This window comes from Culex pipiens, chromosome 2, assembly GCF_016801865.2.
Source record: "Culex pipiens pallens isolate TS chromosome 2, TS_CPP_V2, whole genome shotgun sequence".
Lineage (NCBI taxonomy): Eukaryota > Metazoa > Arthropoda > Insecta > Diptera > Culicidae > Culex > Culex pipiens.
Window position 1 is genome coordinate 173942894 of NC_068938.1, and position 13604 is coordinate 173956497.

General features: G+C 35.7%; 1 protein-coding gene across 1 annotated transcript in view; it reads left to right on the top strand.

Annotated features, from left to right (window-relative positions):
* Window positions 1-1064: 1064 nt before the first annotated feature.
* LOC120416987 (uncharacterized) overlaps window positions 1065-13604 on the top strand; it is a 269935-nt gene continuing 257395 nt past the window's right edge. Inside the window, exon 1 of the mRNA XM_052708575.1 lies at window positions 1065-1207. The gene's annotated coding sequence lies outside the window, so the exon portion shown is untranslated. The remainder of the gene's footprint in view (window positions 1208-13604) is intronic.

Below are 13604 nucleotides of genomic sequence, written 5' to 3' on the forward strand. Positions count from 1 at the left end.
TAGTTTTAGTTTTTGTCATTTTTTTACAGTCACTTTTCATATTTTTGCTATTTTTCCACACATTCCAATTGTTTATACATGTGTAGAGGCATATTCTGGCACATTTCAAAAAATATTTATTTTGGTTAAAATATATCAAATCTGGAGCAACACGAGAAATGAGCGGATAAGCATTTTGACAATTTGAACTATTTTGCGATTTCCCAAGCTTCAGGTAATGTTTTCTCAAAATTTGAAATGGGTAACAATAGCTGACTTCCCCAGTTACCATTTAACACTATGGGTTTTGTGAAATAGTTGCCTGGGAAATAGCAAAATAGTTGCAGCTGTCAAAATGCTTATGTGTCTTTTTCAAATGTTGCTCCAGAAATGTTGTCACAAAAAAGCAAATCAAATAATAAATAGTATTCGCTAAAGCACCACGCGTCTCCACTTTAATAAACGATTTTTTTTTCATTTCTCACAAAATCGGGGAAACCAACCCTATTTCTGGTGACAACCTGTGCTCGTGTTCGTTTCCCTGCACAAACACACCACCAATAGACTCAACTCACTCACATATGTTGGCCCTGTTGGTGTTAATATGCATGCATGATTTTATTCCTTCGCCAAAATCAACTTCGTCGCGACACTCTTCTATACTAAATGCTCTACCCAACGATCGTCGTCGCCAACAGTCTTCGCGACCGAGAGAAAGAGCACTCAGGACTCAGAGTTTAGTGGATAGTTGTGGTCGTGCAGTTGCAGCGAGTTGCACAGTTGAAAATTAGTTGCGATTTGACTTGTTCAATTTAATTATGTTGCGTTTATTTAGTTTGTTTGATTTGATTTGTTTTTGTCATTGTTGCTTTAATTGTGATTTTAGTTATCGTTTTAAAATATTTTACATTATTACTGTGCAAAATTTACTTATTTTATACTTATTTCTCCTTTCCTGCTCGCAAACCCGTTTTTTTTCGCACTGCATGCACTCAGGCTCCTTTCTCGCGCTCACTCACGACGCCGCGTCTTCACTCGGCGTCACACTTGAGAGTCACTCACTCCGGTTTGGTCCCTACTCTTCACGACTCTGACGACGCGACGACGACTGGTTTCCAAGCTGGCCGCGCCGACGACCCGCTCAGTGTACGTTACACTCTCCGTGCGCGCGAAGGTTCGTCGCTTCTGTTCGCGGGCCGGCCGCTCAAGTCTTTCGTGGAAGCTACCTGTTAGTATTGGCCGATCGCGATATTCCACTAGCAGTGCCATTTTTCTTATTACACACGTTTATGTTTTTTATTTTTGCTGCTGCTGTCTGTGTTGTTTTATTTTTATTTTTCGCGAAACGTTGGAAAACCGACTTTGTGTGTAGAGTGTTGTTGATGCTGCTGTTGCTACTGTTGCTGATCTGTTTTTTTGCACTCCACTTGTTTGATGTGCTCTTTTTAGTCAGTGTTGTTTTTTGCTCTTCGTACCTCTCAGCTGTTCCTTTAAGGCCGATCGATTTTCAATTAAAAAAGGCGCATTTTTCACTCATTGCTGATTTTGCGAAAGTTGTTGCATTTTTTCTCCACTTTCGTTCGCGCTGCTTATTATTTTATGCTGCGTTTTTTTATTCACTTCTTCTTATTTCTTTATTTTGTTGTCGTATTTTTCTTCTGTTCGCCAAGTTTGATAAATGTGTGGCAGTGCAGTGACTTTTGTATGTACTAGCCATTTATGTTGTGTGTTTCTTGTTTCTCGCTGGTTGACTCTGGCTGTCTGCGAGCGCTCAGCTGGTTCGACCTCAGTCGTTGGTGTTGCTCGAAAGGGTTTCGGAGAACGTAGAACTGTCACTTTACCGCGAGAAACCCGACGATTACACAAAGTGTCAACCTTCACCCGAAGCAAAAACAACAAAAATTAATCAACTTTCAAGTTCCACATGTGAGTGACTCAAACAACAAAACAAGACATCCGAAAAAAAGGAGAGAGAAGAAAAGAAGCTAATACCGAGAGTGTCTCACATATGAACGCACGAGGAGACCAGATTTCAGAAGAAGAAAACAACAAAAAAAACACAAGAGAAGAGAAGGAAAAAATCGTTTTACATAATTCACTTTCTTCGGGGCCGCCGTCAGGTTGTAATATTTTTTTTCTGTTTCGGCGAGTTTCGAAAAGTGGCGCTGCGGTAACCGCCGAAAAAGTTGAAATATTTGAATGTTCCCTTTTTGACAAGAGTGTCACTGTGGCGCGAGCTTTCAGATGACAGCAAAAAATCGAGGAGAAATAAACACACTCACACTCACACTGACATGCTCGTTATTATTCAATAAGCGAATGCAAAGCGTTGTCAAGAGAGAGAGAGGAAAGGAAAAGAAAAGTAGAAAAAAGGAAGAAAGGTGTGCATTTCACCTGTGTGCAGTAGTAATTGGATGCAGTTGTCGTGGTTTGTCGTGCGGTGCATATCTTGTGGTGGGTGTGCGGTAGTGTTGGTGGTGCACGAGCAAGTGCAATCGCAGGGATGTAATGGTGGTGGAAAACATAACAAGAAGAAGATGAAGAGAAGTATGTAATGTAATGTTTTATGTGACGGATGGAGGAACCAAAAGATGATTGATGAAGAAGGAGGAAGACTGATTCGAGAGTAACTGAGGGAAATGGAGTCGAAGACTTCAGATCAATTTAATTTCTTCAGAAGATTTTTGTCAACAAAAAATCAACGCATCTTAATGTCTTAAGAGGTAAGTAATCTCAAAACCCTAGTTCAAAAGGTATTTTTGGAATTTTTTTTTCGTTAGATCATCTTACTATTTTGATATTTTAGCCTTAAAACTGTAATTTTTTACTTTTTCATATTTTGCAGCAAGGTCAATGTTTTTTTTTAAATTTAAGATTCATTTTAAGATATTTTAAGTTGAAAATATTGAAAATCAGGTTTGAAATTTTAAATTTACTGTTTCAACACCCTTCTTTACCTTAGCCAGAGCCAAGGGACAATAACTTTAAATAAAATTTGTACTAGCCTTATTATATTATCATCTGAAGTTTGCTTAAGCAATAATATTTGTTTTATAAGTTTATGAAACAATTTCCTTTCTGATCTGATTCAAGGAAAGTATAGATGGTATTTATCTAATTTCAAAACACATTCGTAATAATTTTAAGACATTTTTCAAAAAGAATATGCACAAAACATGATAACAGTTTTTCTACTACTAAAAAATCTTTGATAATCTATCGTTTTTTGAATACATTCAAAAATTCAAAAATTCATCATATTCATTCACCATTTTGGAGGAATATTCTGATCGATTTGTTGTCTTGAGCAAAGCTGTAGGTAATTGTAAGAACTATTTAAAAATAGGTACACGGAATTTCTTATTTGCTGATTTTTCATCCACTTTTTTTTTAACAAAAATAAAACAATTTATCAAAATCCGTATTTTTTTATTTGAGAATTTTTCTAAAACATTTCAGGGGACCAAACCCTGCAATTTTCGAGCCACAGAGAAGCATCGACTAAATTTTTGTCGCCGAGTTATGATATAAAAAAAAAATGTTTTCTGGAAAAATATATTTTTTCTTCAGAACTTAGTTTTGGCTTCAGGTGGTAATTTTAGATCATATTTGAATTAAAAAGAGTTTTAATTTAATAATTAGGGTTCATGAGTACCGTAAAACGGGGTGACTTTGATAGCCGGGGTGACTTTGATAGGTTTGCGATTTTTCCGCAAAATGAAGCGTACAATAAAAATACGTACGGAATGGTTTAGAATCATGCTGACCGTGGTAGAGAAGTGTTCAAAGAACCTCAAGGAGAACTTTTCATAAAATTTGAAAAGTTTAGGAAGTTAGTTAACTATAGTTAAGAAAATGTTGATGAAAGTCCTAATTTTAAACTTCTCAAAGTGTCATGATTTTCTCAATAAACATGAATTTGAATCAGAAAACGGAATGCATTTTCGGATTCTTTGGATAATTTTCCACTAGGAGAAGATTAAATAAGTTTGTAAATAATAAATAATATGTGTTTTTTGAAAAACAATTTAAAAAAAATCTCCAAACTTATAGGCAATTTCAGTTGAACAAATTTCAAGAAAAAATGTGAAAACTTGTGATTCGTGCTTCGAATTCAGTATAAAATGTAATATAAATCGATAATTTTATAAACTAAACTAGTTTTAATAAATTTCAGGCAAAATTCTGACTTTTTAACAATTTTACCGAAAGTTTATATGTATTTTGTTAGAATGCTTATAAACTTAGTTAACTAAACATAAACATTGATTTTTTTTTCTTAAAAACTATATCTGCTACTTTAGTGATGGTATATTTAATGTACAAATAAAGTTTTAACATCTTGAATATGTTTTTAACAAGAAAAACTATGACTATCAACGTCACCCCGGAATTAAGACTAAGATTTTTTAACGTAACTATATTTCTAAACACTATTGAAAAAAAAAAATCCTTAATAGTGCATAGACTTTGTGTGACCTACCCCAGTACATGTTTTAAAAATAATAATCCTTACCTGTTGGAAAATATTCCAAAAACAAATTGAAATCCTATCAAAGTCATCCCGGTAAACGGTATCTATTTTGAAAAATATTTTTTCAAAAAGTTAAAATAAATTCTTATAAAATTTTCTTTAGAAACATTGAAGATTGGACCTCTGGTGGATAGAGAAAAAGAAACAGGAAAATTGAAGTTTTCTAAGTCTCACCCAAACACCCTCATTTTTTAATGCCAGCAACTAATGGTTCAATTTATATGTTAATTTGTAAAATTTTCTATTCTTGAAAAGATTATTTAATATTACGTTTAAATCTTTATTTCGAAAATTTCGAAACATTTTTTTCCATTATTTTTGAAAAACATATTTTTAGAAATGAACACAAATGGACACAATTCATAAAAATCGCAAAACTGTTTTTACATGTTTTTACAGATAAAATCAAACTTATATCGGCTATATTTTCAAAACGGGGAATCACACATTCATCAGAATGTGTAAAGTAAAGTTCTTTACGATTTGCAAATTTGATTTTTCACAAACAACTGTAGTAATATTTCTCAAAAATACCTACAACTTTGCTGAAGACACGAAATCGATTAGAAAATTCCTCCAAAAGATACAGGCTTTCGAATATTTATGTACTATTTTTGTATGGACAGCTGTCAAAATTATACGGATCCTTGAATAGGTAAATCATGACACATAATAGCTTCTTCGGTCACAGGGCAAACCCCTACAAAGTTTGAACCAAATAAAAAAACACAAATTAAATAAAATCCAATCGCAAATGTTGGTAGTAGGGGAAATTCTCGTATGTTTGGCAGGTTAAGCACTCGCTCCTAACTCCATCCAATTGGCTGATTTACACTATTTAAACAACTAATTTAGCAAAACTTTTGATAGAAACTTGCTTGCTCACTTCTTATTGAGCTATTTATCACACGATTTCAGTTGAAAACGTTTTTAATTAGCTTTAATTAAATGTCAAAGTTCTGACCTGCCAACATTAGAGGCACGCTGGAATTAGATGCTGTTCCCCTATTAGTAGATGGAATTAATTTTCCAGAGATTTTAAAAATCTTACATATATTTATTGATAGCTTTGCATTTAATTGTAAGAAATGTAAAACATGTAAAAATAGTTAGTTCTCTTAAAAATTGTATGGAAAATTTAACCAGCTTCCGATGCTCGAGCAATGATAACCTAGTGTGAAAAATAGCATCTAAAGAAAATAACAAACTAAAGAATAGTGTCGATCATCACTCAATTCCGAGACGCATATTCGCGAAACTTCCAAAATACCCGCTCAGACGTCATAATCATCATCAGCGTCGTCGTGATCACCGCAGTCGTGAGAATTACAAGATCTTCTGCGCACTTTTGTAGGAAGTGGCCCCATGATGAGTGGCTTAAACCTGCACGAAGTCTGCCCCAGTGCGACGCCGACCGACGTCACAAAGCATGTAATTGAGATTCTGCTGGTTGAAGCTACTAGGCCACTTCGTCGTCGTCGTCGATCGATCGACGGAGGATGCTCTTGGGCCAAATTTACCGGTCTACACGTCGTCTTCGTGAAGGTCTCTCTCCCCCACCGTATTTTGCGCACTAGTGTCGTCTTGTGAATGTCTCTTGTCTACAAATCCACACACGATTGTAAAGCTTCGTGATTGCATCATGTATATTTAGACACTTTTAGATCTGCGCCAATACAAAAATGCCATTTGTATGAGTTGACTCAATTCGCACGTCGACACGCACACACGAGCCAATAAAAAAATGATTTAACTATAAATTTGCATCACCTTCAAACTCGACTGCTCGATAATCCTTAATATTTACAAGCCCCACGAGCGATCGACGCGTTCACCGCCATTAATGATATTCAACTTGTCGATACCCCGGGCCGAGAGTGTGCTTCACCTTCTCCTTGGGCCACGTGATAACTTAGGCCGCCAAACAAGCAGCTGTCTTGGCAGGGGGTGGGGGCACACTTTGGAGCGGGAGACCTTAGAGCATACCGCTGATCGCTGCGTTGGCTGGCGGGCAGCGCAGTTTGATTCACTAATCAAACACAACAAAGCACCACCAGCTACTCGATCGCGAAGAAGGGGTCTTTCGAGGGGTCCGGATCAAGTTCGAGTCGTTAAGGGATTGTGAGGATGGTAAGCCAGCCTGGCAGCACTGCTTGGCAAAATAAGGCTGTGGAAGACGATGGAGTTCTGATCGTCAATTCCTTTGCAGCATTAAAAAAACGATCCAAAATCATTTTGCCAAACAGTGTAATGCATGTACGCAGAATGTTCGCCACGTCGTCGTAAACGTGCTGGCTTCAGGTAAACATCATCACAATTAATCAATCAATGAAGGTGCCTGTGAACGAGGCCCGTGAAGTTCGCTGAATTCGTTCAACCCTATGCCCAGGACCATCCACTTGTTCGTAGCTTGTATTGATGGTTATTGAGTTGGATGGACATTAACCACCTCGCCATTTAAACAATACAAACTGATGGCCCACGAGCAGCATATCATTTTTTGCCCGTCGTGTTGATTCTGCTTCAATTGGTTTTCCCATGAAAATGAAGTAAACGGTGCATTAATTGGACAGTGACTGGTTTGATAACGCAGCAGACGCACGCAAAGTGAGCTGCATTCGAAATTGTTCAATGCAAATTCGGTAATTTGAATTGCCGATGGAAGGTGCAACGCTCAGAAAGAGGTACACAGTGTATCACAATTTTTTCGTACAGCCCTGTGCGAAAAAAATATTCGCTGTTAAAACATTTAAAATCTTAGTAAAATTACAATTTTATAAATAAATCGACGAGGGAGAATGTTTTCATTACGACGTTGGTTTGCAGAAAAAATTGTCCTCACACCTCATTAATCTGCAAAGTTTGACTGATTTTTAAATATGTGGCTGATTCCATATTGTTTGATATGTCGCATTACCACTTTGTTGATTTTAAGAAATGGCCCCGTGGGAACCCGTATCCGGAACATCCGGGGTGGCAATACTGAGGACGGATTAGTTTTTTTTTGCAATTGTGAAACATTTTTATCGTATTTGCAGTAAATTTTGGGGATTATAATGATGTTTCAATCAGTTTTAGGTAAGTCCCAGAACCTCCAGAACCGTTTTCCGAAACATCCTGTATCGGTTCTGCGTGACTGGAAATTGATCTCTGTGGCTCAGAAGTGGTAAATTGATTAAAATTTATCGGTTTCCCAATTTTTTACAAGTAATTATACTACATTTTTGATTCAGAGACAACTAGTTTTGTATCCCCTCATACGGGGAGGGGTGTTATCCTTAAAGATGGCGCAACTAATTCCTATGATTTTGCAATTTAAAGCACTCAAATCGGTTAAAAACTGGCTGAGATATATCAATTTTACTAAACACAAACTGTACGGGTTAAAAAATCACATAATTGGGGTATTGGGGTATTTTTCGACCCCAAACTTTAGAAAATCGCTAAAAATCCACATTTGGTTCGCTTGGTATCAAATGAGAGCATAGGAAGCCCCCTTTCCGAACGCTACCTTGAAATCCAGATTTGGTCACTGTGACCACCGGGAATCTGCTACAACGAAAAAAGACCTTTTTGAGACCCCAACTTCGACGACTTCTATCTTCAGCAAAATTCCACCCAATCAGGATGCTAAGGGTTTCATTCGACAGGTATTTTTATACTTTGACCACAAATATTAATGTCAGGGCCAGGTAACCTACCGGTTCCGCAAATCCGGAACATCTAAAAAGTTAATTTTATACTGTTTTTCACATTTATGAGCAATTCTCTACGAAATCGGTCTTTTTTCTTAAATTTTAATTTTTGTATTTTTTAATCCGACTGAAACTTTTTTGGTGCCTTCGGTATGCCCAAAGAAGCCATTTTGCATCATTAGTTTGTCCATATAATTTTCCATACAAATTTGGCAGCTGGCCATACAAAAATGATGTATGAAAATTGAAAAATCTGTATCTTTTTAAGGAATTTTTTGATCGATTTGGTGTCTTGGGTAATGTTGTAGGTATGGATACGGACTTCACTGGAAAAAAATTATACACGGTAAAAAAATGTTGGTGATTTTTTATTTAACTTTTGTCACTAAAACTTGATTTGCAAAACACTATTTTTTATTTTTTTTTTATTTTTTGATATGTTTTAGAGGACATCAAATGCCAACTTTTCAGAAATTTCCAGGTTGTGCAAAAAATCTTTGAGTGAGTTATGAATTTTTGAATCAATACTAATTTTTTCAAAAAATCGAAAAATTGGTCGCAAAAAAAACATTTTAAAAGGGCGTAATATTGAGTGTTTGGCCCTTTTGAAATGTTAGTCTGGGTTTAAAAATTTTGAAAATATTTTTTTCGAAAAGATCAGAAAATTTCACGAATGTTTCATATTTTAACATTGAAAATCGGACCATTAGTTGCTGAGATATTAACATTAGAAAATGGTGGGTTGTTTGGGTGAGACTTTGAAAACATAAATTTTCCTGTTTTTAAACCTTTGCATGGCAATATCTCAGCAACTAAGGGTCGTATCAAAAAAGTTCAAAAATGCAAAATATAGAGAATTTTCTCAGCTTTTCAAAAATATTTGTTTCAAAAGTGGGCTAACATGTGCACTGATTTTTAAAAATGAAAAACTGCGACTATTTTCAAAAAGTCACCTAAAAATGGATTTAACTTGAAAACGGTGCACTTTATCAAAATTTCACTAGAGTACTTTTTGATTGCAAATTTGATTTTACATCGAAAAATGAAGTTTGATTTTGCGCAGCACTCAGAAGTATATGGTGTACTTTTCAACGAAAAGGGATAAATCCCGCATAGTTCGGTTTTTATATGTGAGAAACTTATTTCGGATTTGAATTAATAGGACAGAGTGCATCGCAAAATAAAACTTTTTTTTAGTAAAATTGCTGTATCGCGACAACAGTTCATTTTAGTTTGAGGTCTACATTGATTATTATGTAAAATTGTCCGGGGAACACGATGGTGAAAAAATATAACAAATAAAAATATAAGAAATTGGTCAAAACTAAATTTTAATACTTAAAACGTTAAAATATAATATTAGTGGGCATTTAAGGTTTAAAATTTTATTTTATATCGAATTCCTTAGACAATTTTCTTTAAAATGCAACCTGTTGAAAGTATTTAGCCCAAATATTCGCAAAGTTATGATTAAAAGAAAAAAAAGTTTTTTAGAAAATCGTCAAAAAGAGGGTGGTGCCAAAAATAGAGGGATGGTCCAATCAGCACCAAACTTGAGATTTCTGTTAACTTTCGATAGATGAACGTTCCCTCCAAGTTTGGTCCAAATCGGTGAAGGTCGAGTCCAAAAGTGTACTCAGTTGACCTGGAATGACCCATATACATAACTTGACATAACTTCATGAAATTAAAAGATTTGACGTATTGACCTCACACGCCATGGCGGAAGGCAATTATTATTGAAATTGAATGTACCTAAAATGTTTTTTCGTGGAAATTAGCCTAGGGGGTCCCTTTTCGATATCTGTGACTTAGAAAATATTTCACCTAGGGATTTTCGATTTTTTTTGGAGACACACGGTACTTTTGGTTACTTTGCGGTGTCCTTTTGGTCAACCCCCCCCCCCCCCCCCTACCTTATTTATTCAACAAAGATATAACATTGTTTTTAGTATGAGGCGTAATCCATAAAGTATGTCACAATAAAATCAGCAAAAATTATTTTGTCTACATTGCGATTGTATCGAATAGAAAGGGCCACTCAGTCTCCCCTTAATTGAATATTCAATGTACTGGATATCAGATACGTGTTCACTAGGGTGCCCAGAAAAAATGACCCCTTGCTCCACAAGCGGAAAGCGGTTTTTTGGGTTATTTTAAGCATCTGTGCAAATTTTTAGCGAAATTGGTTGTGATTAACCCATTGATACTCGAGTCTTAAGTTAGTGAAAAAAATTGTTTTTCATGCATAAATGACTTTTTTAAATCGCTAATAACTTTTCTGGATTGAGATTTACAGCTTTGGGATGTTCTACAAAGTTGTAAAGCGTTAAATTTTCAATGGGAATCTCACTTTTGGGAATAATTTGATGGAAGTAGCGCACCCTGCAGACCAAACCGTAAGAAAATTGGGTATTCCATACATTTTTTTTATTTTTTCCCATACAAACTTGACCTTCGAGTATTAATGGGTAAATGTTGACCGATTTTGCTCATATTTGGCCCAGAGTCCTAAAATGGCTCAAGGAACAATATTCAGCTTGTGGAGCGAAGTTTTAAGAAAAAGTCCCATATTCTGGGCACCCTAGTGGTCACTTATTTCGAATCATTTGGATTCTATGCTGGTTTGATTGAAATGACCCATTTTCGATTGCTTCATGTGTTAAATTATTTCGCAAGATGTTGTTTGTTGACCCTTAGGTTTCAAAAGAAATTGTTCACACCTCCATAGGTTACAGCTCCAATTTCAACAGCGCTCAACTTTATTCTTATTTCGCACATTGGCCGACCTAGACACTTGAGATCCGACACCTCTCGCGCGTGATTACACCAGAAGTTCTGCCAGGTCTGAACGAGAGAGAGAACGAGCTATTGCCTTACTCTCGACACTAGATACACCGCCGAACCGCACGCCATTCACACATTCCAAAAAGCCAGGTCGGTATTTGTGTGGTGCGGTGTTGCATTCGGTGCAATCCATGCATGCATGTGATTAAAATATAAGAAACACACAACAAAAACAACAAACGAAACAAACACTCACTCAGCTCCGCTGCTTCTTCTCACTGGGGCTTGATTCGCGAGCGAGACTCAAGCTCAACAACATTGCACAACAACCAAATGCTGCTGCTGCTGCTCAAAAATGAGACAACGAGCCTTTGAGGGGGAGGAAGAGGTTGGTGGTGGTGAGTGAGTCGAGTCAGAAGCATGCAAGAGATGAGAAAAATTTGGGTCATCGGAGCATCATCATCACACCAGCATCCCTCCACTGCACACAAATATGCAGCTCAGATATTGGTGATTTGAGTCTATTTCGACTGTTTTTCTCACTATTTTGCTTTGGTGGAGGTTTGGCTTGTTTTGATTCGTTTCTAGTGTGATTATTTTTGTCTTAAACCTTGAGTTTTTTGAAACATCATTATTTTATTTTTCTTCATTTTTTTTTTATTAAACTTAAATTCTGAGTACTATTATAATAGTATTTTTTCTAAAATTGCTTGTTCAACATGCTTTTGTCAAATTTTTAATTTTTCAATAACATGCATTTATTTCTAATTATGAGAGTAATGGTAAAACTTGATACTATGAATCAATACTCAAAGAAAGTGCACTCTTTACAGTGCATCCCACTTTGCGTGCTCGGCCTCCAAAGCGATCTTCTCCAAGATCAGCTGCTGCTTGCACTCTCTGGGGCAATGCGAGCAATTTTTGTGAAACTTGTTGCATTTTAATGCAATTTAGCGAAACGAACAAACGAGTGCAACAAAACGGTGTGTGTGTGCCACGAGCTCCTCCATCTGTGAGCAACTTTTCCTCACGCACAAATCAGAGTTGTAAAAGTCTCGAAATTATCTCATCCGTTTGTGGGTTTTTGTGGGTTGTGGCTTGGGTTGCCAGGCGAAAGGAACTGGTTTGAAATTAAGTGATACCGGTATCGCCGAGTCCAAAAAAAATAAAGATTTGGAGGTTAGCCAGTTTTGAACGAAAATCCAGTATTATTTATAGCAGTTATCCGCCACACGACTGTGAGTCTATGTTTGTAGTGTTCACTCTGCAAACTGCAGCTAGCAAGGTTTGAATAAATTACACTTAGAAATTCGGCTAATATTTTGCAGAGTAGTTATTTTTTACATTTACAGATAATTCAAACTTCTACAAAAAAAAACTATTTTATACATGAAAAAAAAATCTAGTGAAAGGTTGTACATCGCGAGATTGTTGGCTTTTTCAAAACATTCTTGCTATATTTTTTTCGCGTTTTTTGGCCAAGTCACGGTCATCCGGGTGGAAATCGCAAGTATACGCTAATTACGGCTGACTTCGACTCCGTGGCCCGGGGAGAGTCTGGGTGGTCGCGCAAAGCAGAGCTTTATTGCAGTTTTTCGGCGCAGCGTAGCCGTCCGGTTTCGCCAAGGATGCGGAAAAGGAGGAGCTTCTTTTTCTTCTGTTTGCTAATTAACTGTCGTGAAATCTTATTTGGCAAGGTCACGATGGTTTTTGCATGATGCAATGGTGATTCTGAAATTATTTTTTTTATGATAACCTTTTTTGAAAAATGAAATTAATACAATTTCAGAATATTCAGAAATATAATGTACTTCTCGTCAAATTGGACATTTTTACAAAAGGTTTGCAGATATTTTTTTGTTTTTAAAAATGATTTTAAAAAAATAAATAAAAATTGTTTCTACTTTTGAAGCTCTATTATTTAAAAATGTTTTTTTTCAAATCTTTATTTTTTATAACGTAAATATATTCTTTCGGTAGGGAAAGTATTTTGTCAAATCATATTTTTAAAGAGTGGAATAAATTGTGTACTTCATTTACTTTTAAACTATAGGGTATGACGGACGCTTTGTTTTTGGCCAATTTCTGATGTCTTGAAATAAATAGTTCACAACAAAATAAAAAAAAAAAAACATTTTTGGATGTAAAGTTGACTTCTAAATCGAAAAGTACTAAATAATAAATTTCGATGAAGGATTCATATTTATAACTAAAAATATTTTTTTTTTGATTTTTGTGTGTGGATTTTAGATACTTTCCAAAAACAATATTGTAAAATTTTGATAAAGTGCAACGTTTTTGAAACATAGCCATTTTTAGATAATATTATTCAACAAAATTTTCTTTATTTTTTTATTTTGAAACATTGAGTCTATCCTTGTCAAAAAATATATCTTCTTATAGCTGAGAAAATTCTCTACAATTTGCGTTCTAAGACATTGTTGATTCCTACTAGAGGGTGACGAGCGGGAATTCCCGGGAAATCGACCATTTTTGGACCTCTCGATTCCCGGGAAATTTGGTCGAGACTCCCGGGAAATTTTAATTTTATAAATATCGAAGCAAATCGAAGCTAACCAGAAAAAAACATTTAAAAATTTAAAATTGTT